The sequence below is a fragment of the Electrophorus electricus genome, chromosome 1, assembly GCF_041902795.1.
Source record: "Electrophorus electricus isolate QZ-2024a chromosome 1, ASM4190279v1, whole genome shotgun sequence".
Lineage (NCBI taxonomy): Eukaryota > Metazoa > Chordata > Actinopteri > Gymnotiformes > Gymnotidae > Electrophorus > Electrophorus electricus.
In genome coordinates, this window is record NC_137497.1 from 19254863 (window position 1) to 19282423 (window position 27561).

General features: G+C 40.5%; 2 long non-coding RNA genes across 2 annotated transcripts in view; both read left to right on the forward strand.

Annotated features, from left to right (window-relative positions):
• LOC145657437 (uncharacterized) overlaps positions 1-27561 on the forward strand; it is a 356445-nt gene that overhangs the window by 116635 nt on the left and 212249 nt on the right. The gene's annotated exons all lie outside the window — the stretch shown is intronic.
• LOC145660250 (uncharacterized) lies at positions 1339-5160 on the forward strand. Its single transcript, XR_014126499.1, has 3 exons — positions 1339-1489; positions 4266-4358; positions 4823-5160. It is a non-coding gene; the product is annotated as an uncharacterized LOC145660250 (long non-coding RNA).

Below are 27561 nucleotides of genomic sequence, written 5' to 3' on the forward strand. Positions count from 1 at the left end.
CGTTGCTGCTGGCCCGAGTGCCGCAGAGCGCAGGACGCACAGACTCCCTTGTGTTTGTGAAACATTTATTAACATTAAACACGGACAACACAAGTGCCACTCACATACAAATATAGCAGTGAACAGTATTAAACATTTAACATAATACGAAAACGGTGTCACATCCATAACTCGGATTACCGACAGGAGACATTAGATTTTGCGCGGGACTGGTAGGACATACTGCAGTGGGGAGCCAAAGGCACTTTTATCCAAGCAGAAACGGTCTTTGCTATGATTGAACCGTACACAACACACAAACAGCGGCACAAACGTAAGTACACAACGTGGCAATCTGCAGAATTCTAGCTGTTAGCTGGTTAGCTCTTTGTAAAATTTGAAAGTAGTTGTAACTGGATATTTGAACATTTTTAGGGAGGTTTTTCAAAGGCTTGAACGAGCTGTGTGTAGGTTATGTTAGCGATACAGCAATGCTAGCGGGCTAAACCATCTGGCTAACCTTAGCTAACCTAGCTAGCTAGTTAATCTAGCTAACCCTAGCTAGCTAGTTGGGATAACACTTTTGTTAATTGACTGCCTAATCCAGTGGTCACCAACCTTTTCATCGATAAACATAATATCATATTCTGAATTATGAGCAAATTAGACATGTGAGATCGACTTGATAGATAGACTGGCTGGCGACCAGCGAGCTAAACCATCGATAAGGGTGCTGTAGCTAGCTAACATTATTTCTTCCATCAGTGCAGCTTGATTTTCATTACGGTTCTTTGTAAAATTGCTAAACCTTTATTTACTAGTTAGGTGTCCAAGTTCAACACACGCAAAGGCTGGGACACTTCTAAGAATGTGGAAGAGCGCAGGGAGCAGGTCAGCAGCTTCTTTTAGAAGGAACTCCTTTAGAATTGATTTATCCTGACTACAAAAACAACTGCTCCCCATGTCTGTGTAATTTCAGTCTAGTTGGTTGGGTTTATTATTTAGCCAAGAGTGAAATAATAATGAAATTTACAGTATACTTTTACATCACCATATTGTTTTTTATAAACAGTGAACACTATACATGCAAATACAACACTATACATGCAAATACAAGAAGTATTCAGATTTCTTTTCAACAGGAGTTTATAGTGCTTAGTGCTATGTTTATTTATGAGGGATATGGGGACCCTAGCTGGGATTTTCAATATATGAAGAATTCTTGGCAGACCTGGAATAAGGCCAAGCCGGTGTGGGACAAGGCACATGGTGTAAAACTCAATAAGACTCCTGGGACTGAAATAGCTGTTTTTGCTGCCACACAGCTGAAAGGATCCTCCTCCACTTGTGAAGCATGCACTGATAAGACAGGCCACTGCTCAGGCAGATGTTTCTGTTTCGAAGGCCACACACACATCTGAGCTGAAGCAGGAAAGTGAGAGGGGGACTTCTGGAGGAAGATTGGACGACAAGCCACACCCACCCTCTCTACTAACCTCGCCTCTCTACAGTAGGTTGAGACTTCGGAGCACGGCTCCAGCCACCCCGTGAATATTTCTGCTCTATTCATGATGCTGGGTGAGAAACTGTGTAGAGTTATGCCTCCTAACATGACTGATATTAAAAATAGGCGTTTATCACATTTTTGTAGATGGCCCATGTTTTAAACCGTCTGACTCTGAATTTCCCTGTGGTTATTGTCTGCTCTCTGCCTAACCTCATTTGGGAGGCTTACTCTCTACCTTATAGGTCTGCTCAAGCAGTTGAGCTGATGGCGTTGACCAGGGTCTGCCATCTACTCCGGGATCAGGTTTTCACCATCTACACTGATTCCCATTATGCGTTTGGGGTTGCTCATAACTTTGTTAAGATTTGGCACTCCAGGGGGTTCCGCACCTCGGACGGCAAGACCATTTCTAATCCAGGAGTAGTGTCTGTACCTTTGTCTGCATGTACACTACCAGCTCGGCTGGCTATCGTTAAAGGTCAAGGGTCATGACTCAACCTCTGAGTCTGACACGGCCGCTGGCAATGCTTCAGCAGATGAGATCCCACGTTGGTCAGCTGTGAATGCTCCCTCATGCCCGTACACTATATCCTTGATGTGTGAAGCGATCGCAATGTTTTCTCATTGCTTTGTGCCGAATAATATCAATCTGTGTTTCTTACAAACTCAGGGTACACAACAGGACTGCTCTCACTGGGTTGATTAGGGCTGTAGTCCTGATTAAAATGGTCTAATCTGTGACCTGGAGGGGCATGTCACCGTTCCTAAATGTATTTTGCCATTTCTTGTGCATCATTTTCATGGGATTTCACATCGCACAAAGGGGGTGACGGCTAACATTTAAAAACAGTTTTGTATACCTGCAACACACATAACTGTAAAACTCCTCCTAGATTGCTGTTTAACCTGTGCCAGAAGCAACCAAGGTAAAACACAAGCCAAATATGATACCTTACCGGCTCCTGAATATCCCTTTCAGTCAGTTGAAAGTACTTGCTAGCGATTGTAGACAGGTTTTCCAAGTGGACTGATGTGTTTCCTTGTTCTAAGGAAGACGCCCGCACTGTGGTTAAAATCCTAGCCAAGGAGATAATATCGAGGTATGGTGTGCTTCGGGTAATAACATTCAGATCAGGGACCCATGTTTCATTTCTAAGGTAACTCAGAAACTATGCACCTACCTAACTATTGACTGGAAGTTTCACATCTCATGATGGAAACAGGAAAGAAGTAGATAGATCTACTGCCAGCAGTGTTGTGTGAGATCAGAATGACACCCATTGCCGCCACCAAATTTTCTCCATTTGAGGTCATTTTTGATAGACTCCGTCTCTGCTTATCAGCCATAATGTAACTGCTTGACCGAGAGCTCCTCACCCGAGGTCATCTGCTCCCTCTTCTTGCATACTTTACCCCTCCCTTTCTCTTTCGCTCTCCCCATCTCTCTCTACGCACGCAAGCAGCTCATGGCTGGGTCATGCTGACTGCATCTAATCTTTACTAACCTGCTTGTTTCCTGTCTATGTAGACCCTTAGAACATTCTTCATTTTTCCCCATCATCCTGTAGATTTAGATAGTAGATATAGGACACATATATACTCTGTGCTTTCCTCAGTAAAGTGGAACTCTTGATTCACTTCATCCTAATCCAGATTACAGAATAATTCACACAGTCATAGCCATTTCACCTATTGATATCCAAAGAGCAGAAGTTAGAATTCAATACGCCTGTCATCCCACTGGAACTTATGCTAACTGCATTTAGATTTAAAAAATTGATCAAAATGATTCCTCTTTCATTAAAATAGTCACATCCGTGTTCAGGGAATTCTTGCATCCCTACAGGACTCCCTGGAAGTTCAGGAAACACGTGTAAGATCCCTGCTGTTCACACTGCCTTGTGTAACCCTAGTCATATATTTCTATCAACAAAAATACAAAACAAAACTCCCCAAAACTGCAAACCATCCTAAAACAATAAAAATGTTCTAGGTACAGCTGCAATTTAGCGATTCAAGATCGATCAGTTCCACTCCTTGGTTCTGTGTTTTTTTGCACCTATAAGGCTTGTCTTGTACATATTTGTTTGTTGGTGGAGTTTTGTGTTTACATTGCTTGTTTTACACTCACCTCCTGTCAGAGGGTATATGTATTTTTCTGTCATTTAGACATCTGATAAAGTGAAAAAAATTATTTGCTCATGATAAAAATTTAGATTATTCTAGAGTTCTAGCCAGAATACGTGTTTGGCTGTTGTTAGTACACAGTGTTTATTCTTTAAGCAGGGTATTTGGAGTTACCTGAGTTAGCTGAGGATGTGCGTTATACCCTGCACAGATCACTGGCCTGCTTCCACACACCGGAGTGAGGTGTGAAGGGCTTGGTAATTACCTGATGAGTTTTGGAAGGTGTGTTGGCCTAGATGAAGTACAGTCATATGCAGACCAGGGGTCATGTGGGCTGGACCTGGAACCTGCTGGTGTGGCTTCGCCTGGGGTGCCCTTGCCCGGTGTAAGCAGTTGCATAGTTCCACATGTCCTTCAAATGTAGTGGGATTGCCTCCCTGTTGTGATGTGACCAGTTGTCTGATGTGATACACTTGTGATTGCTTTGAAATACCTGATAGATTCAAATTCATACATATCAACATTATAATGAATATTGTAGTAATTGGTGACATAAATGTTGATTAGTAATTGATTTGATTCCTTTTTTTTATAAAAGGGAATATTAAAAACAATAAGTGATGTGAACGTTGTAATTGGCTGCTTCTTCCAGAGGGAGGTGGCAGACTGTTATACTCAGAATGCAAAAGTCATCGAGAAACAACTAGAGAGGAAAGGAATGAGTAAGAAAAGACTGCAGGAACTGGTGAGACCCCACACACATACATACACACACACCCCTACACACACACGCGCGCACACACACACACGAAAGAAAAGAGCTGGTGAGAACACACACTTTCTGACAGTCATGCTCACAAAGATAACCAAATAAATATACCCACTCTCTCCCTCACACGGTGGAACACACCTGACTGTCAGGCGAGGGTAAAAGCTCTCGTGTAGAACCGAGGGGGAAATTTGTCTGATCAGGTGAACAGCACAGGTTGTGTGTTCCACATGAGACTGCGTTCACACGGCATGTTCAGTGTGTTATATATATATAATGAAAAACACCTTTGTGGTGTGTTAAATATAATGAAGTGTGTAAATATTCAATGCATGTTAGTGTTTGGCACAGTGTGTGTTTTAATGTGTACATGTTCTGTGTGTGTGTGTGTGTGTGTGTGTGTGTGTGTGTAACTGCTCTGCTGTTTTTCTTTTTTTCAGCCTGAACTAGAAGCTAAGAAGGCAAAGATGAAGGGAACCCTTATTGATAACCAGTTCAAATAGTGTGTGTGTGTGTGTGTGTGTGTGTGTGTGTGTGTGTGTGTGTGTGTGTCCTGGACACGTCAGGCCAGCTTTGTGTTCTGATGAGACACATGATCAGAAACAGAAATGACAAATTAGTAATATGTGTAAATATCCGCCCCTTAACTATGTGTCAGAGGTGGGAACCGTCTTTTACTGCAGTGCGTTTGATGTTTGTCCTAAATGTGCAGCCTGTGTTTTTGTGTGTGATAACATGAGAGAGGAGGAATTTTTCTAAGCCAGCTGGAATTTATTTTGTACATGTTTTTTTTTTTTTTTTTTTTTACATTTGTTTTTCCTTTTAATAAAGCTTTACAGAGACTACTCTACCTCCTGATGGCTGACATCATGATGTTTTACTTACCTGTCCATCTACCTTACCTGTCCATCTACTGGTCTGCTCTTAATACCATAGAAACATTGTTGCTGAGCGTGTCACTGGTTCAGACCCCAGACTGGGCGGAGCTGCTGGTGAGGAGGATGGGAGATTACGGGATTTCACATCCCCAGTGCCAGAGTCCTGTCCGAGAAACGAGGAGCTTCTGGAAGGTTCCGCCATCAGTATCTTGGCCCCATTAATCTGGAACCCTGGGAATCCCACCTGCTAGTCAGGCATAATCAGAGGGGAATTATATTCAAAGTGGAAAAAAATAGCCATTGATCTGGTTTTAGTAGTTTATGAATATTTCAGGATTATTAGGCTATTAGATTAAGCAAATATTATAGTCATAATAAGGGAATATTATTATTATATTGAATTATTACATCAGAAATCCCTGTGCTTTGACCTCCCTGATCTTCAGTGGGAATAACAATCTTTACATTACCAACAGGACCACACTCGATAAAACCAAGGCTCTGATGATTGTGTACGTGCTTGTGTGTGTGTGTGTGTGTGTGTGTGTGTGTGTGTGTGTGTGTGTGTGTGTGTGTGTGTGTGTGTGTGTGTGCACCGCCAATATTGTATAGCATAGTAAGTCCACTTAAACACTGCATGAGGCATTTATGAGGTCAGTAAATGCGTTTATTATTCAAAACAGTGAGTTTCACTATATTTTTATTGTCTTAATACTGAAGTATATAGTTCAAACTATATACCTCAGTATTAAGAAGCCTTCACAAATACTTGATGAAGTTGTCAATGCCTTGTCTGTCATCTTTGGACTGAAGAATCTACATGTCATCAGCAGACAGCTTGATAAATCAGAGACTACACATTACTGTGGTGACCCGCTTCAGGTAAGCGGTGTAACGGAATTAAACAGGAATGACAGACGGAGAAGTTCGCACGGTAAACACACACGACTGCAGCCCTGAGAAGCGGCGGCTTTGGAGACTACATTTTCATTCATCTTAGGGCCAAGTCACTTTATTCCATTTTTTAAGTAAGTGAGAAGTCAACAAAGCTTGGTCTTGTTCCTCCATGGACTGTCATGCTACTAAATTCATTAAGAACATAAATATATAAAATAGACCACTACTTTACCTTCCTGACAGTTCTTGAGATTCTCCCCATTAGGCGATGTATCCAGTGTGTCTGCCTGGTCTTAGCTTCAGCCACACCAGATACAGTGGTCCTTACTGTTGTTGGCTTTGCAGATCCGGGGCCGTCTATGGAGGGACAGTAGAGGAACTGGGCCAGATCTTTCCTCTGAATAACCTTAACAAATGATAAAGCCACCACTGATGAATGCTTGGGTCACATTCACATTTTTCCTGGCCTTAATTCTTCTGATGAGCTCATCATACACAGCTTCAATGACTGAACTGTGGAACTCCTCAGGGAGGTCCATCCTATCCTCCATACGCACTCCAGTTGCACTGAACAAAAGTCCATGCACACATTCAGCTGCAGAGGTAAAATGGCCACTCCATGGTTGTGTCACCTGTGACCCAGCAACACCTGTACAGAATTCCTTTTGTACCTTCAGGAAAACTGTACAAAGACAGTGGTGTACTGCACAAAGTGAGACAGTAGGGACCCCAAAGTGTGTTGTGCTCGTTTGGGGTTCTGAGCCATATGAGGTTCTTTCATTGGTGGAAGCCGTTGATTATTTTACATCAATGTTCTGTAACTCAGCATTACAAACACCAGTGTAAACAGAATAGTTTCAAGTCAAAAGGCTGAAAAATCGACTGCCGAAAATGGGCGGGGCTACATAATGAAAATACAGTGTCAATACAGGAGGCTAAACTAACTCTAGCCACATGTTTGGGATAATGTTAGCTAGCTAGCTAATATTAGATATAAAATGCCTAAACCCTACCGTTAGTTAACAAGCCAGTTAGCATATATATTTGTGTGTCCTATATCTACTATATAAATATACAGGATGACAGGGAAAAGTGAGGAATTTTCTAAGGCTCTACGTAGAAAGGAAAGAAGCAGGTTAGTAAAGATTAGATACAGTCAGCATGACCCAACCATGAGCTGCTCGTGTACGTAGAGAGAGATGGGGAGAGCAAAAGAGAAAGAGAGGGGTAAAGTATACAAGAAGAGGGAGCGGATGCAGTTACATTATGGCTGATAAGCAGAGACGTTGCGTTGGCGTCTACCAAAAATTACTTCAAATGGAGACAATTTGGTGGTGGCACTGGGTGTCATTCTGATCTCACACAACACTGCTGGCAGTAGATCTATCCACTTCTTTCCTGTTTCCATCATGACCTTTGTTAACCTTTCTTTCAGGGTATGATTCATTCTCTCAACAATGCCAGATGACTGAGGATGATAAGAGATGTGAAACTTCCAGTCAATAGTTAGGTAGGTGCATAGTTTCTGAATTACCTTAGAAATAAAACAGGGTCCCTGATCCGAATCTATTACCTGAGATAATAATCTCCTTGGCCAGGATTTTAACCACAGTGCAGGTGTCTTCCTTAGAACAAGTAAACGCCTGAGTCCACGTGGAAAACCTGTCTACAATCGCTAGCAAGTACTGGCAAAATAGATTTAGGAAGGGTGATACGCCCATTCGGGTCACGGATTAGACCATTTTTATCAGGACTACAGCCCTAATCAACCCAGTGAGAGCAGACCTGTTGTGTACCCTGAGTTTGTAAGAAACACAGATCGATATCATTCAGCACCAAGCAATGAGAAACCATGGAGACAGCTTCACACATCAAGGACATAGCGTATGTGCATGAAGGGGCATTAACATGAATCATCTACAAAAATGTGATAGCCACCTATTTTTAATATCAGTCATGCTAGGAGGCATAACTCTACACAGTTTCTCACCCAGTATCATGAATGGAGTAGAAATATTCACAGGGTGGCTGGAGCCGTGCGCCGAAGTCTCACTCTGCTGTAAAGAGGCGAGGTTAGTATAGAGGGTGGGTGCGGCTTGCCATCCGCTCCTCCTCCAGAAGTCCCCCTCTCAGCTTCCTGATTCAGCTCAGATGTGTGTGTGGCCTTCGACACAGAAACATCTGCCTGAGCGGCAGCCTCTCTTATCAGTGCATGCTTCACAAGTGGAGGAGGAGATACTTTCAGCTGTGTGGCAGCAAAAATGACTATTTCAGTCCCAGGAGTCTTTTTGGGTTTTACACCATGCGCCTTGTCCCACACTGGCTTGCCCTTACTCCAGGTCTGCCAAGAATTCTTCATATATTGAAAATCCCAGCTAGGCTCCCCATATCCCTCATGAATAAACATAGCACTAAGCACTATAAACCCTCTTTCAAACGAGCCTGTACATGGATAGTGTCTAAACCCAGCACATTCAGTCCAACCAGCCAGACTATCAATGTACAGCTCACAAACCACACCGAAACATCCAATCCTTTGGGGTTTCCCCTTTTTTGGGTTTTACATAACCAACAACGGAACCCATGGGTCACCCAACAAAATAACAACCAGTATACAACTATACAAAGAGCTCTCAAATAGGTACAGAGGAGGGAGGGTTCACCAATAAACAGTAAATTGTGTTTCAATAAGTCTCAGGCAGGATAACAAATCTTTACACAGTGTACACAGAATTCAACTCGTGCCAATAGACGAGACTTCCTCCACCTTTTCAACAGACAGGCTAATAAATACAAAATTCAACATTCAGCTCGTACTAATGGACAAGACTTCTTCCACCTTATTTGAGATAAAAACGCACCTAAACTAAATTTAAACTAAATTTAAGCACAGAGATATTGAGCAGGAAGAAGACACATTAAATACTAGGTTGTCACTTACCTGCACAGTATCCCACTTCTGACCAACACTGTTAGAAACTGGTTCAAAGTGACCATTCCTTCAGGTCTGATCTCTTCCAAGTTACCCTATGCCCTCCATCCTCTGTAGTCAGATCGATCTGGGGAAGTCAAGCGACACTGACACCAGGGTAGTGAATCAAGAGTTCCACTTTATTGAGGGAAGCACAGAGTATATATGTGTCCTATATCTACTATCTAAATCTACAGGATGACGGGGAAAAGTGAGGCATGTTCTAAGGGTCTACGTAAAAACGAAAAAGACAAGGTTAGTAAAGATTAGATGTTCTCTGCATGAACGAGCCACAAGCTGCTCGCATGCCAGCTACGAGCCACTCCTGTGTTTAGAGAGAGACAGGGAAAGAGAGATCAGAAAGGGAGGGGTAAAGGAGACAGGAAGAGGGAGTGGATGACCTCGGGTGACCAGCTCGCGGTCAAGCAGTCATGTCATGGCTGATAGGCAGAGAGCTTGTGTTGGGTGCCTGAAGACAGAAAGGCTCCAGTATCTAACAATGATCTAAGTCACAATTATAGACAAACACAGTCTACCTTGATAGATAAACACACACAAATGCACAGTTGTACTGATCATGTCTGTTATTAAGCGCAGTGAGTAAACATCCACAGTGTTGGCCAGAAAAGGTCAGTGCACATTTAGATTTAAAAATGTACGCCCAGGGGCCTGTTTCAGAAAGTGGGTTTAGTGAAAACTGTGAAAATCGCACAGAATATGGAGCAGTCCCCATTTATTGGATGTAAAAGTAAAAGATGTCAAAAACAGATGTCTGTCTTAGAAAAGCAATGTTAATCACCTCAAAAATGATGGACGTGCTAATAGCAGTTTTCCTGCACGCACTGCCTTTAGCAGAATGTGTGCCAACAGTTTGGAGTTACTCATCCACAGTCTGAACTTCACATGTGGATTTGCTATCCAAATGCATCATTTTTTTTCTTTCTTTTTTCCATTTTCATTCGATAAAGCTGTGATTGCATATGAGGTAATGTAAGCCAACAAAATGTGTAATTTCCAGGACATCCTCGGCCAATAGAATGTTTGCTGAGCGAATATCTGACAACAGTTAACCAGGCTTGAATATTTCTACAGTTAACCCGGTCTTCATTGCACTTGGTCAGCTTCTCTAACTGCACAGTATTGGCTTTCAAAGTGTTCTTCCAGTATATCATATAACAAATTGCACATTAATGTTTATTTTGTGTGTGTGGTTCCTTCTTCAGTGTCCAGGCTGTCCTGTTTTAAGAAGTCTGCTTATTTCAGTGACATCGTTAAGGTTTTACACACTGGAAAATTTGTACAGCATATTTTTTATTCATATACAGTATAAGTAACATCTATTTAACTCATATCTGCACCAAATACACCCCCCCACCACCACCAACACCACCACTGCTAAAAAAAAAAAGAGAAAAACCTGCACTTCCTCTTACCCTTCTCTCTCTCTAGCATGCCCTGCTTACTGGACAAATGGGTCTTTCTAGTAAAATTGATCAGTCGGGGACAGGTGTCCCAACCGCAGCTTCAGTTTGAGCAGTGGCTCAGTGTTTACTGCTGGTTCAAGGATGCGCTAACATAAATATGCGCCACAACCTGCAGTCCCACAGAGCCACGTTCAACAACACCGACAGACACGTGTGTGCACACTCAATGAGTCAAAACGTACTTTCACCTTTGGCCTGAAGATGAATCCCTGCGGTCAAGAACAAAATCTAAAACTCAAACAAGACGCTATGACTAACAATGATGGCGTAATTTCATTTGAATAGCAAAATACTATTATTGTATAAATGCATAAATGTGGCACTTTTCTATCTACGGATGAGCGACAGGTAAAATGACATCTGTGAGATTAATTTCAAATGAACTTAAGTTAACCTAAGGTAATGGAGTACCTTATTTCAAATCTTTGCCATCTAAGACTGCTGAAAGTGCAAAGAATAGTCTCTTCCACATAGCTCTAACTGGTGTTTCTGATCTTTCTTCCGAGTCGGGTCGGCCAACAACAGGCTGTGTAAACATTGTTTTTTTCTTTTGTTTTGTTTATAATTCCACTCATAATGTTACATCCTATTTTAACAGAAATTATTCAAGAGAAATAAAACCTAGTATATTTCATGTATTCAATTCTTGTATGCACTCTCAAAGGTTCTAAAGTTGCCTGAGATACCGAGTTTTTGTGTAACTGATCATTATTACGTAGTAAACTAAGTCACGCAACTATATGATATGTGCTAAGCATTTAAACCAAAACACTAAACAATCTTCATTCTTGTCGGTGGCTTTATCGATAACAAACCCAGCTGAAAGCTACAGTGAAAGGTACGTGCACTAAAAAGTACTGCACTAAATGTGTTCAGATTGTATACATTTTAAATCCTTCATCACAAATATTTAATCCAATACATTTTGACGTGTAATTTGGCTACCACCCATACCGAATGTTCTATAAAGTAAACAGAGTCATAATGCAATTACTTTGAAATTCAAAATATTCCTGCCCCTACAAGAAAGAAAAATGAGTTTAGATTCTGTAAACCTTTGCATGTGCAGTTCCTTTATATTCCACCGTTAGGGAGCGAGCATTATTAGATTAAGCGCGTTAATGTCGTGCCAGTCTGATCATTTAAAAGCAAGCAAATGCGACGCAAAAGGAGGAGTTTTTGGCAACTGTCAAACCCCATCCTGGACAGCTATCGCCTTTTCATCTGCCTCTGCACGCACATTACTTTTGTTCAAAGGCTGCGTCTTTTAATTAATCTATTTCGCTGTGCAAAATAAGTCGGTTAGATAATTATTTGTTGTTGATGCGGAGAAACTTTGGAACAATGCTGTGCTGCTATCTGCACTTTGTTAGCTAGCTAGCTATAGCGGGCGGTAGATTCACCATTATTTGTTATTATTTATTGTCACTTTGTTAGCTAGCTAGCTATAGCGGGCGGTAGATTCTCTGTTATTTGTTATCATTATTTATTTTTATTTTGTTAGCTAGATAGCGATAGCAGGTGGTAGATTCTCGATTATTTGTTGTTATTATTATTTATTGTAATTGTGTTAGCTAGTTAGCTATAGTGGACGGTAGATTCTCTATTATTTGTTATTATTATTTATTGTCACTTTGTTAGCTAGCTAGCTATAGTGGGCGGTAGATTCTCTGTTATTTGTTATCATTATTTATTTTTATTTTGTTAGCTAGATAGCGATAGCAGGTGGTAGATTCTCTATTATTTGTTATTATTATTTATTGTAATTGTGTTAGCTAGTTGGCTATAGTGGACGGTAGATTCTCTATTATTTGACTGAATGCCTTCCTGTGAAACCAAAATTGAATGACGTGAGTAGCAAACTAAGTGCATGTAAAGCTTTCATCTACCCCCAGAACTGCCCCCACCACCACCCACTCCTCCCCTTCACCACAAGCACTACCACCTCCCACCCTCCACCACCATTAGCCACTCCCCCATCACTACCACCCGCTACCGCAACACTTCAGAGATGGCACTACTGTTTAGTTCTGGATTAGGCCAGGACTAGATTCTTATCTAGGAAAACCACGCTTATTCAGCCTGCAGAGAAGCCATTCATGAATCGCAGCAAAGGACGATTCTGAGTCTGACTCCCATGCTATTTAAAGAAAATTGAATTATTTAGTAAGTACATTTTAGTGTATGTCCTATTCATTAATGTAACGTTCAGATGGAACTTCATGCCTATATTCCTGGAAAGCCTATATGAATAAATGAAAACATTAGATCCTTTTAACTGACTGATTGGTTGACTGATTAATTAATTATCTCTTCATGCAGAGATGTCAAGGCGCAGTGCACGTTTACTAACAAGTGGGTACTACCCCCACGATGATGACGTTGCAGGAGCCTGTTCTAATGGATCTACTCGACCCATCTCTTACAAAGAGACCCCCTTCAGGTGTGTGTGCATACACGTGTGTGTGTGTTTATGTGTGTGTGTGTAGGAGTGCACGTGTATTTGGTGTACATCAGCCTCTTTCTCACCCTCCCTATTTCTCTGCCTCTGCCTATTCCTCTTTCTCTGTTTCTGTCTCTGTTTCTCTGCAGGGTCTTTAAGAGGAAGGCAGGCAACCGCAGGCTGGTCAAGTCCTCCCACACCTCAAGCCATGATGGCAGCCTCAGCCAATCACATGGCCCATACACCAGTGAGCTCATCACAGAGGCCGCATTTACAGGTCAATGCTGATTTCATATTCAACTGTTTATAACCAGTTTATGAGAAGCTATAATCAGTGTTTCTTCTTACACACACACACACACACACACACACACACACACACACACACACACACACACACACACACACACATTCATGGAAGTCTGTATGTATTATAGCCATGTATGTACTAAATTAGTATTACTGTAATAAACTTTTTAAACAGATTGTCTATACATCAATTAATTTACTTAATACTCACCATATACCTAATACTCATCATATACCTCTTGTGCACCAGATACTTAAATTCCATCTCCAACTCCCCTAGTCAGATTGAATTTGCTTCATTGTACTTCATTGAACTGTTACTAAAGCAGTGTTAAAGCGGCACTAACGCTATTCTAAAGCTATTTTAAAACTATACTATAGTTATACTAAAACAATGCTAAAGCAGTAGTAAATTAGTACTGCAGTAGCATCAGCTTGTCCCATGTTTTCATGAAACGTTTACCTTCTGCTGTATTTTGTGGTTATTGTGGAAAAAGCATCATTATCACTTGTTTTAATGATGTATTGTTTGTTTGTTTAGCTCGTGCCTTTGTATTGCTCTACCGGTGGCTGGGAACAGCATGGCACAGCCTGACCTCTGAAATCTCTCCACTTAATGTTTTTCTGCTCAGCAGGTAAGTTGGTGTGTGCATGTGAATGTGTATATGTGTGTACACGAGTGTGTATGTGCATGTTTGTGTTTGTATAGACAACTCTGTACTCTGCATTGCTATGTTCTCCCTCTGTCTCTCCACAGACACACTGCAGGTGTGAGGAAGGCTATCCTCCTCCTCTTCCTTCTCTTGCTGCTTTTTGGTGAGTGCTTTTCTGAGTCACTACATTTCAAATCATCTCATGTCCGAGCTCCTGTGTGGTGAAAAAAATTTACATGCAGCACACAAAAAGCACAAAGACAGAAACACACATGTACCGATGCAGTGTAAGATAACAGGTGTGCTGGAACAGTTAGTAAACGACGGCAGGTGTATTCGTAACAGATGATATGATGACTACAGCGTTAGTGACATGTGTAGCTGACAGGTGCTTTAGTGACAGGTGTGTTATTATTTACAGGAGCATGGTACTGGTACCCTTTTGTCAGTACTCAAATGTTAGACACTGAAGAAAAGACCACAGTTGATCCCACGCAGCTCAACACACCTGTCCAAGCCCCTCTGGATGTGAGTACTCTCATTGGTTGAAGAGTCACTGGAGGACTGACACCACACACGTTTATTGGATGCCTCCTATGTCCTAGAAAAAATACTGTTTTATACTACTCACAGGTAATAAACCCACTATTTCAACATTCTTCTCTCTCTTGCTTTCTCTCTCTCTCTCTCTCTCTCTCTCTCTCTCTCTCTCTCTCTGGTGCTGCCTGCAGAATCATGTGCTCAGTGTGAAGTTGTCAGCTATCAGGGACGAGATGATGAAGTGGTCTGAGGACAGAGCGAGAAACATGGAGGCCATGCTGGTGAGAAAATGAGAGAGAGAGACAGAGAGAGAGAGGAAAAGAGTGAGAGAAAGAATATGAGAGTCAGAGAGGGAGAGAGTCATAATAATTCAGTGGAGCACAAAGGATTATTTTTCAAATGAATGGTGTGGACTGTCAGGTGTACAATATAATAAAATCACTCTACAGTATCATCCAGCAGAATACAGAATACAAAACAAATGAGTAAAGCAAGATATCCTGAAATAAAAAATAATGTATCACTTAGATGACAATACCAGCCAGAGAATTACTTTCAGTACTTTACAGTAAATTACTGTAATGAATTGGCACTTGAACTAAAAATGTAAAAAAATGCAAATAAGGGTGTGACAGCATCAATATCAGCTATAATTCTCTGAAATGACTGTGTGTGTATTTGTGTTTTTGTGTGTGCAGACACTTCAAAGAAATATGCAGGCACTGCGAGTTAAAGTGAAGAAGTAAGAGGGCCTTTTCTCTTCCTTTATCTCAGCTCACTCATTAAACCACTTATTGCGCGAATGTTTAGGACTTTTTGCATTTTGTCCCCCCAGTATCAACTCTCAGCACCAGCGTCAGATTTTCCATCTGAGATCCAGCCTCCAGGCAGCTTTGGAACAGCTAAAGGCATCATCTCCTCCCCACCTTGTCACAGAGCCAGCAAACTTCTCCTCAGGAAAATCCTCATCAGAGGATGGCGACTACCCACAGAGCACACAGTCCAGTGAGTGTGTGTGTGTGTGTGTGTGTGTGTGTGTGAGAGAGAGAGAGAGAGAGAGAGAGAGAGAGAGAGAGAGAGAGAGAGAGAGAGAGAGAGAAAGAAAGAGAGAAAGAGACAGTTAGACAGAGAATCTAACTTCTCTCAGGTTCTGTTCAGGCTTCAGCTGAGGCAGAGTTTGGGTTCTGAAAAGCGCTCACTCCTCACCATATTAAACAGACCTTATCATCATCATTATCACCTGTTTGAATGATGTATTGTTTGTTTGTTTGTTTAGCTCGTGCCTTTGCAGTGCTCTACTTGTTGATGGGAACAGCATGGTACAGTCTGACCTCTGGAATCTCTCTGCTTGATGTTTTTCTGTTCAGCAGGTACATTTGTGTGTGGACATGCGTGTGTGTGCATGTGAACGTGTATATGTGCGTGTCTGTACGTGAGTGTATATGAGCATGTTTGTGTATGCAACTCTGCACTCTGCATAGCCATGTTCTCTCTCTGTCTCTCCACAGACGCAGTGCAGGTGTGAGGAAGGCTCTCCTTCTCCTCCTTTTCCTCCTCTTGCTGGGTTTTAGTGAGTCTGCATTCCTGAGTCACTACATCTCAAATCATCTCATGTCCGAGCTCCCGTGTGGAGAAAGAAATTTGCACTCAACACACAAAAGGCACAATGACAGAAACGCACATGTACTGATGCAGTGTAAGCTGACAGGTCTGCTGGTAGCAGTTAGGAAATGACAGCAGGTGTACTGGTAACAGATTTTTTGATGACTGGCATGTTAGTGACGTGTGTAACTGACAGGGGCTTTAGTGACAGGTGTGTTATTTTTTACAGGAGCATGGGACTGGTATCTCTTGCTCACTGCACAACTGTTGCACAATGATTGATCCCACGCACCTTCACACATCTGTCTGAGCCCCTCTGGATGTGAGTACTCTCATTGGCTGAAGAGTCACTGCAGGATCGAAACCACACACGTTTATTGGATGCCTCCTATGTCCTAGAACACATACTGATAATAAACCTACTGTTTCAAAATTCTTCTCTCTCTCTCTCTCTCTCTCTCTCTCTCTCTCTGGCTCGCTCTCTCTCTCCAGCCTGAGGTCTACGCTGTTAACTGCCGGGCAGTCCGTGGTTCCCAAAGTTTCCTGGTTATCGCTCTGTCCTACCCTGTCCAGATTACCCACGTTACCTTGGAACACATCCCTCGTAACGTGTCACCCACTGGACACATAAACAGCACTCCAAAGGACATCACCGTTCATGTGAGTCATGAAAAACACACACATACCCGCACACACACAACACCAATGTTGCCTGAGGCTGCTGTAATGATTTTGTTATGCATGTGCATCTAATTTTATGCATTATGGGGTTTTTAAAATAGTGTATTTTAACCAATGATAAATACATGTAGCCAATGAAAGCACAATAATAGTTTTAATTAATAGTTTTAATTAATAATGTCATCTCGTGATAGAGCTGCTCCTGTTTAAGGGGTTCCAGGGTGTAATGTGACACAGCCTAATTCTTATACACTCCTGCACTTCCCTTGAACTGACACATGAAAACGAGGAAGGAAAACCTCTTGGAACATTTACCTATGACCAAGATGGAGAAACCATCCAGATCTACCAACTTCCTGTAAGAAAGTTGTACAGTCACTCACCAAAACACAGAAAGATGGAAAATGTACACATCACTTTTTATTCCAATAATGTTAGCACTGTTGTAATGCTAGTAGTGTTAATATTATTAATACTGTATTATTGGTATTAGTGTATTTAATGTATTTATATATACTTTACATATTCACACACACACACACACACACACACACACACACTACTATAAGTAATATCTGCTGTACATATAACTGAGTAGGTATGTGTGCAGTATTTGTATGATAAGTACAATACTTATGTGTTTTATATTATGCTGTAAAATATGGATTTTATGATGATAAAATATTGACAAAGCATTTACTGCTGCTCTTTCTGTCCTCCAGAAAATATGTAAAGAACAATGCATTACAGTGTGTGTTTGTGTGCAAGCACATGTGTGTGCATGTGTGTGTTTGTGAAGGGATTATGTGTGATGTTTTATAGTGTGTAGTCCATGTTATAATGTTATATAATATTGTAGTATGTAGTGATATATTAGAGTAGGATGTGTTGTTTGCAGGAGTCTCCCAGTGAGGTGTACTGCCTGGTGGAACAACTGGTCCACAGTAACTGGGTTCACCCAGAGTACATCCGTCTCTATCGCTTCTGGGTCCACGGCCTACCCTGCAGCATCTGACAGGCAGAACACAGAACATGAGAATTAATAAATAAATTAATAAATAAGCCCCCTTTCATTCTGTTTACCATCACATGACAAGTTCAGGTCATGACTGGGTGTCACTCTTTTGTACTCAAGTTGATAACATTCATTGACACGCTGGCCCATTATAACATCTACAGTAATACATCCCCCCTCTAGTGGACAAATTAATGTACCACATCCCAAATGCATGTCAAAAGAACAAGTTCATCCTTGTTTCACTGATCTTAGGCCAGTTTTGCTGTTGCTCCACTTAAGAATAAAAGAATTATGGACAAAAATTTGTACAACACTCAAAAAAAAAAATAGAACATAAATGGTGCCACACTAAGCTTGTAGTCTTCCAGCTTGCATGGAAGGAGAGCTTTCTCAAGTACAGAAAAGCACTTATGAACACTCCAACCGCTTATCTCTTGACCCTAATAGAAAATAACCAAAATAATCCTATATTTCTTTTTAGTACAAATGCACATCTACTTAGAAATAAAAGTCACACCAATACTCAGATTACAACATCACATAGTAGTAATGAGTTCATGAATTTCTTTAATGAGAAAAGTAAGCACATTAGAGATAACATTAATAGTATTAAGATGACATCGAGCAGCTACTTAGAGATCAGAACAACCAAGCCAAAACGACTCTAGAATCCTTTACACCAATCCAAGACCCAGAACCTACATCTCTGATCTCGTGCTCAAAATCCTCCACTTGCTTACTAGAGTCACTGCCCTCACACTTCCTTAAGGAAATCCTACCTGAAGTAACTGAACCTTTACTAAATTTAATAAACTCCTCCTTGAACATTGGCTATGTTCCTAAACCATTCAAATTATCAGTAATTAGACCATTTATCAAAAGAATGTGAGCTGTCAAACTACTGGCCAATCTTAAACCTTTCATTTATTTCCAAGATCCTAGAAAAAGCTGTAGCTCAGCAGCTAAGGTCATATCTGAATCTGAATCAGATAAATTAAGCCTTTCAGTCAGGGTTTAGGCCTAATCATAGTACAGAGACAGCACTAATTAAAGTAGTCAATAACCTGTTGTTGGCTTCTGACCAGGGTTATGTCTCTTTGCTTATATTATTTGACACTAGATCACATCATTTTACTACATAGACTCAAAAATGTTGTTGGGATTAGGGGAATAGCCCTTTCCTTATTTAAATATTATCTAGCCAGTCGCTACCATTTTGTTAACATAACTGGAGACTTCTACATCAATGATGTAGAACCTTTGTTTTTTTCTTTATATATGCTACCTCTTGGTGACATTATACGTAAACACTTCTACTTTTCACTGCTATGCAGATGATACTCAGCTATATGTCTCAGCCAAACCACAGGACCTATTTCATCTTAGCATTATTGACATATACATAAAAGATATCAGACGCTGAATGTTGAGGTACTTTCTCTTACTTTATCCTGACAAAACAGGTGCATTTATTAGGCCCAGAGACAGCTAGGTCCTTGCTCTCTAATTACTCAGTGAACTTCAATGATCTCCCAATCACATCTTCTCTGTTAAAGATCTTAAAGTTATTATGGATCCCAGTCTCTCGTTCAAAGCTCATGTAAATAATATTTTTAGGACCACCTTTCTTCACCTCAGGAACATGTCAAAGATTAGGAACATGCTCTCCTCACATTGGACTACTGTAATGGTTTACTATCTGACTGTACCATTAAGTGCCTAAATAAGCTTCATCTAGTTCAAAATGCAGCAGCCAGAGTTCTTACTAGAACTAGAAAATTTGATCACATCACTCCTATTTTAGCTACTTTATATTGGCTCCCAGTAAAATTTCATGTTGATTATAAAATACTTCTAATGAACTACAAAGCACTGAATGGTTATGCCACACAGTACCTAGAGAACTCCTAGTGCATTACGATGCACCACATCTGCTTAGATCAAAAGGTGCAGGCTCTTTACTAATACCAAGAATAAGAAAATCTACCACAGGCGGCAGAGCCTTTTCCAATAAAGCTCCCACACAAGGCAAAAGTGATAAGTGGCTCGGTGAACAAAAAATTTGAATTTTGGGCCCATGGCCAGGAAACTCCCCAGATCTCAATCCCACTGAGAACCTGTGGTCTATCCTCAAAAAGAGGGTGGACAAACAAAATCTGTGATCAACTCCAAGCACTGATTAGGCAAGAATGGGTTGCCATCAGTAAAGATTTTGCCCAGAAGCTGATATCCAGCATGCCGAGGTGAATTGCAGAAGTCCTAAAAAAGGGTCAACACTCTAAATGTTAAGTCTTTGCTTAAACCAATAAAAAGTTAAAAAATAAAAAAATTAAAATTATGAAATGTTTATAATTGTACTTCACTGTACCATATAAACATCTGACAAAAGGATCTAAAAACTTGTGAAACCCAACATTTGTCAATCTCACAATTTTTGGCCACGACTATTCACATACTCACACCTAGTGTACGTGTATATAATGCATAGTAACATACCTCAATCACACACGCTATGGTTTTTACCAATGAAGGATGTGCAAAATGTCTGCTATTGTCGAGACTGCAGAATTGACCAACCATAACAGGATCTGCAGTTCCCAGATATGAAGTAATGGATGTAACTTCATCCCCAAAGTAAAACATCCAGATGAATCTTTCTCCTGTTTTCTGCATTTGTAGGTGGGTGGGTTTGATGGTGCCGGTCACTTGCGTAGAGGCCTATGGCCTACGTCCCCATGACCAACATGTGGAGAGACATCCCCACGGTGCTCAACCCATGAAGCACACACTCTCTCACCAACACACACACACTCACTCACAGAGGTGATGATGGTGATTGTTTGGGGTTTTTTGTCACATAAAACAGTCTCACAAAGAGGACTGTATACAGGTGTATGCAGGCACAATAAAGGAAGACAACAGTCTTCCCCATTTCATTAAAAACAGTGGATACACTGTCACACTTAAAATACACTACAGTTAACAGTTTTAATAAAGGTTTAATGGAGGACAAACCTGGAGAGACCTGTAGCTCATCTAAGTGCAGGTTGTGTTGGCTACACTCTTGGTTGGATTTGATTGGCCTGACTAATGATTTAAATGAACTGAAAAGCTACTAAAAGTCTTTACATTTTTTATATATCAGCTGTTCTTAGTGACACATACTCAGAAGATGATTTGAAAAAAATATTATCTGGCATATTAATACAAGCACAAATACTGGCTTTAACTGTTTATCAACAGTTTTCACTCATCAAAACATTTTGTCATCTGACATTTTGGAAATATATGAAGAGGTTTCTTTGAGAGGTAATTTAATTTATTGAAAAAGTGTAAAGAAAATCACATTCACAAATCCAAAGAAATAACATGGACTGGGATTGGTGGGGGACAGTTAGGTGTGTTAGATCAGGGTCAGAGTGAATGACAGTGTTAGGTGGACAACTTGTATCTAGGTGTCGTGTGGGAGAAGTGTGGCGTGGGGTACTAGTGTCGGAGACATGTGGCATGGGGTACTGATATCAGGGAGTCATGTGGCGTGGGGTACTGATATCAGGCAGTCGTGTGGCGTGGGGTACTGATATCGGAGTCGTGTGGCGTGGGGTACTGATATCAGGGAGTCGTGTGGCGTGGGGTACTGATATCAGGCAGTCGTGTGGCGTGGGGTACTGATATCAGGCAGTCGTGTGGCGTGGGGTACTGATATCAGGGAGTCGTGTGGCGTGGGGTACTGATATCGGAGTCGTGTGGCGTGGGGTACTGATATCAGGCAGTCGTGTGGCGTGGGGTACTGATATCAGGCAGTCGTGTGGCGTGGGGTACTGATATCAGGGATTTGTGTGGCGTGGGGTACTGATATCAGGCAGTCGTGTGGCGTAGGGCACTTCAATGTAGGAAAGTGGCTGCTGCAGACATTTTAATGGCAGGATTGGCGCTCTGATGTCGAGCTGTATGTGTGCTGTTGTGACCACAGTGAAGACCCTGTTTCAGTCTCTCTGCTTTAGTGCATCCATGGAGACAGTCACCATCACCCGTCCTTGGCCCTTTTCCTACCACCAATGCCGGGAACCTCTATGTCCTCATGGCTATGGACAGATTCATGAAGGTTCAACACCTTTAACATTATTTGAATCTTTTGTTACAGGCATTGTTAATTGGTTACTTACTTCAGATCATTTGAAATGGAATGTATAGATTGGAGTTTTTGTATAATGATCATTCTTAAATTGGGAAAAAACTGACAATGTTTAATGACCCGTTATGTCATGGGACTGATTGCTGAGTGACTTTAAATGAACTGCAGTGAACTGAAAATGAAATGAAATGCATATTTACCATATATTAGTACTAAAAAGACGTTTCCAAAACATCATATAGTCCAGAGAGCATGTATCTGACCACAATGGTCAAGCCTTTAATGGTAGCCCATGGACTAATGGGAGTGATGTATAGCTCCATTATTTTGTTCCTTTCATTAGTAAAAATATATCTTCATATATTTTTACTGTTCATGTGCAAGTGCAGTAGATCAAATCCAGCTTGTGCAAGAGAAACATGGTGAGGTCCAAATGCACCAGCTAACTGACAAATTTATTATATGGAGGTTTGTTATTTTGTAGAGGTCCATTTAGTTTAAAGTATATTGATTGAAAAAAAAAGTTTAATCTTTGGTGGCTGTAACTTTCACCTGGTGCTGAATTTCACTCGGACATTTATTCGTCTGGTTTAAAAGACTTATTTTTTTCTTTGTGTTTTTCCCTTTATCTCAACACAGATTTGTATAGACATGTTTTACACTGTCGGGATCCTACCCTTTAATGGCAATGCATTTTATACTGTAGCTAATTCTGTACAATGAAATTTAGGAGTATAGGTCTTACTTTGAGGACACTAGGCTAATTTGAAATTTGTCTGTATGTCATTTTTAGTAGGAATAACCTGCTTCTCAGGGAACATCAGCAGAGATGAGATGGCCAGTGGCAGAGGGGAGATTGATGAGACCTTCCCAGCACTACCTTGGGAGGGACCAGAGAGTTCAGGCAAGAAAAAAAAAAGATTATTTGGTCCAAAACAAACCATTCACCAACATGTTTACTGTTGCAGGTTTTTAATGAAAAAATATCAGATCAGTATTGATATTGGGTGACATTAAAACACAGGATGTTGACATTGGAATGGTACAGAAAAACTGGTATCATGCCATCGCTATTATTTACAGCTGTGTGATAACAGGCTGAAATCGTGAAGAGCTGATAATGTCCTCGGGCATCAGATTCAGTGATGATGACACCTACTATTACAACGTCCTTCTAATGACCTACAAAGCACAATGGTCTTGCTCTATAGTACCTTAGCAAATTCATGAGAACAGGAGAGAATATACAGCAGTGCCATGAGTTCTATATGGCATCAGGTAAAATTGACTTTTTTGGGTATTAAAAGCAAAAAACAAAAAACAAACTCTATTCCTGATGCTACTTCATTATGTGTGTGTGTGTGTGTGTGTGTGTGTGTGTGTTTGTGTGTGTGTGTGTGTGTGTGTGTGTGTGTGTGTGTGTGTGTGTGCGGGTGCGCGTGCGTGTGTGCGTTTGTGCGTGTTTGTGTATAATACAACATTTAAGCTACCTTGGTCTTTCCTTGTGTTTCCCTTCCTTCTACTTTCACTTCTGTTTGCTGGTTTTCTCATCACTCTTTTACAGCTTTGTTGCCTAGCCAAAGCTGTTATAGTGGTCTGATGAGCTAAGTCACAATTATAGACAAACACAGTCTAACAATAATTAAAAACACACAAATTCACAGTTGTACTCATCATGTCTGTTAGTAAGCATATTGAGTAAACATCCACATTGTTGGCCAAAAAAGGTCAGTGAACACTTAGAACACTTAAAAATGTACAACCAGGGGCCTGTATCAGAAAGCAGGTTTAGTGAAAATTCAGTTAGTTGGCTTAGAGTTGAAACAAACTTGAGGTTTTCTGTTTCACAAAGAGGGTTTGGCTGACTGGGCTCATTGCACAACACCGGGTATTTGCTATTTATTTGATGAGCTATTTATTTTTATCTGATGGATGAGCAGCCAAGACAAAATGATGCTGTACCTGTAATCCTTAATCAAAACCTGCACAAAGGAAAATGTTTTTAAGGTCCAGATTTAAATAAAATGGAGCAGTCACCATTTATAGGATTTAAAAGTAAAAGATGTCCAAAACAGATGTCTGTCTTAGAAAAGCAATGTTAATCACCTCAAAAACGATGGACGTGCTAACAGCAGTTTTCCTGCACGCACTGCCTTTAGCAGAATTATTTTTTCTTTCTTTTTCAATTTTCATTTGATAAAGCTGTGATTGCATATGAGGTCATTTAAACCTAAACGTTTGTAATTTACAGGACAACCTCGGCCAATTGAATGTTTTCTGTCTAACACTGAAGCTTGAATATCTGACAACAGTTTACCAGGCTTGAATATCTATCTCTACAGTTAACCGGACATTGAGAGCGCTTCCAAATGCACACGGCCTTGACAGACACACATGCCTGCTCCCTGCTTTCATAGACCCAGTCAGTGCAAACACAAGGAAATAAAGGTAGAGGCATATCAGAATAGCACCAAATGAATAAGAACAACAGGTGTCTTTGTAACACATTTCAAGTAGAAACTAGTACTATGTAAATTATCATATGTCAGGTTTGTGTTGGTGAAGAGCATGTGCCATAATCGGTTTGTCCGTCTGCTTATGCTGTGGTATCTAGAATGTCTCACAGTCATTATAAAAATAAGTACCAGAATCCTTTATTGTTTTATTTGAAAGTATGTGATCTGAAATAAATAATCTAATTGTAGGTATTTCGCTCAAAACTAAAGTTGTATTATATAGAATGTCATTAGATTGAATGGGGATGTAAAATAGTAGCTAGTGGGACCTCTGTGTTCCGTCCCACTCAATGATGCACACCAGGTTGTGGATAAAAGGGGTTTCCTTTTATTTTCCACACTATAACAAGTTCAGCAACCACATTTAATTTCACTGAGGGGTCAGCTAGCAAGGCCACAGGAGGTATGTCTCGCTCTGCCATGCACCTCCCAGTAAATGTTACAACTTCTTCCATAATAACAATATAATAAAATATTTAAATTAAAGGAAGCTGTTGTCATATAGTGTAGTCGTTTGAGTATAAATAATGATCTCATAATAATCTTATCTACATATTCTTATACATTTACAGAGTAACATTCACTCATATACTCAAATTTCATATCATACATAGAAAACGTCCATCTCATCCATTGTAGTTTTTTTTTCCTGATCAATAATACAAAAAAAAAAAAAAGAACAGCACCCAGCGATGAACCTGAGTTATTTCAAGCTAACTATAAAACAGCTTAAGTCAGTGTTAGCTTGCAGCTAGAACATAAAATGTTCAGATTAATGCATCTGAGTTAAAAATTAATTAAATCAAATTAAATTGACTCACCTGCAACAAGTTCAGCAATTACATTTAATTTTACTGAGTGGTCAGCTAGCCAGCCTATACAAAACAGGGTATTGTTAGAAATTCTGCACATGTAATTCACTTAGCTTCACATCTCACACTGCTTATAATTATAAGATAACGTATCCACATTCGTAATAATGTGATGAAATCTGCCAACAATAGTGAGACTGAGCATATTAAATAATAAGACAAACTGATCACTTAGTCCACATATTTCTAAATGAGAAGAAAAGTTCTTACAAACAATATAAAGCATACAATTATATATGGGAAACAGTTACATTTGTCATTAAGAGAAGCACTACTTTATAGATAGAAAGCACTACGTATTACACAAATGTCATAACTGTCCTAATATTAATAGTTCAACAGTCTTCCTCTGTCTATTATGCACACTGTACACATGTTAAATATCTGCCTTGCTGTTACAATGAAATGACTTCCGGCACCCTGAAAATTGTTTTACACACACGCAGCTGTAACGAGGTGGCCTGAGTACCGAGGGCGGGGAGCAGGATGCACAGACTCAATCGACATGGGCAAACATTTATTACATACAACATAACGGCACTCACATATAACATGAACATGAATACGTTTAACAATAACGAGACTAATCTTGACATCCACAGGCTACACCAACAATGATCAACAATGCTGTACACACTAACAAGGGTTTAAATACACAAACAAGATGAGCTACAGGTGTGTGCAGGCATGGCCATAAACATATACTCCCAAGTCACGTGGCGGGCCAAACCCTGTGCCTCGCGGGAGGCGAACGTTCTGTGACAGCAGCCACGCTCATACACACACAAGCACAGTGCAACTCTGTGTTTAAGCATCAGTGATTGAATGTGCAAGTGCATGTATATGCAAGTTTAAATTATTATGCACAAATGTAAGTAGTAGGCTATTTATGTGAAAATGTTTCATATGTATGTGCAAGTACAGTTTCCCTGATTTCTCTTTAAACAGGCCCTCATAGTTCAGCAGTAATGAGGCTAGTTAGATTTTGCTCAGAATTACACTTTGGAATGTTATATGTATCACAGTCTCCGGTGGTGAGCCATACATGGTTAATCAATCCAGGTTGAGGAACCTGTTAGAGTCGCTGCATTAATGACATATCTGTTTGCATTGTCAGTTGTTGCTATGGCAGCAATTAAATTAGGAAATTCAAAGAAAAACAACTCATCTCCACCCTTGGAACTTTAGAACCCCATATGTCCCGTGTCATAATGTCACACATGAGGGGAATCCCATGAACACCTTTACAGATCAGTCTGTGGAAAGACACTGAAGAGGACAGATCGAACAATGAGGCGTTTCTGGAGCTGGTGTGCTGGAGGTATCGAGAATGAATATATTGATACAAAGGAGGTGGAATCCAGGAGAGACCTAATAAAGAAAACCAAAAGAGGAAAGCAGAAGTGGAATCTGAAAAAATTGAAGATAGAGTGGAAAAAACGTCCTACAGTTGGTATGGATATTTGATTATTTTTTCTGCTTTTTGGCCTTGTCTTTCTAAAAGGATTAATCTAAATCTCATGTATAAAAAAACACAGTAAACTAAATAATTTTTACAATAAGGGACAAAAACTGACTTATTGAAAATGCTTTTATCCTCTGATCAGTGATGACTAAAACTCTCATTTAAAATATGCAACACCACTTGAAGTATTAGTGCATTATTAATCTATTACAAGGTTTTAGGCTCATCAGGCTGTATGTAGTACATACAATATGTGTTCTATATATATCCAGAAGTAATGATACTTGCTCCGGCAGATTTGAAGATGGCCCATGAACGAACTGAAAGGACTGTGGCAGCATGTCTGAGTGAAGTGACTGATGGATATGACTTGTACAGATCAGCCAGGACCAAGCAGAGGCACTCTGTGGCACCTGCTTCACCAGCCCTGATAAGGGTCAACAAAGACACCAAACCAGGTGTGGATGCAAAGCAGTCAGTCATCTTCCCTCTAGGGCCAAGAGAACATGAGTGGCTTGTGAAGTGTGCTGCAGGACAGCAGGATCAAATCTGCGAGCTTCTGCTCCAGGACATCAAGCTGGCAGAGAAGAGAAATTTCATTTCTGGCTTCACAGTACTTCACTGGGCTGCTAAACAAGGAAACAGTGAAATGGTGCGCAAGATCTTTCTTCTTTCACAGCAAGGTGGGTCAGGGGTTGACGTTAACACAAAGAGC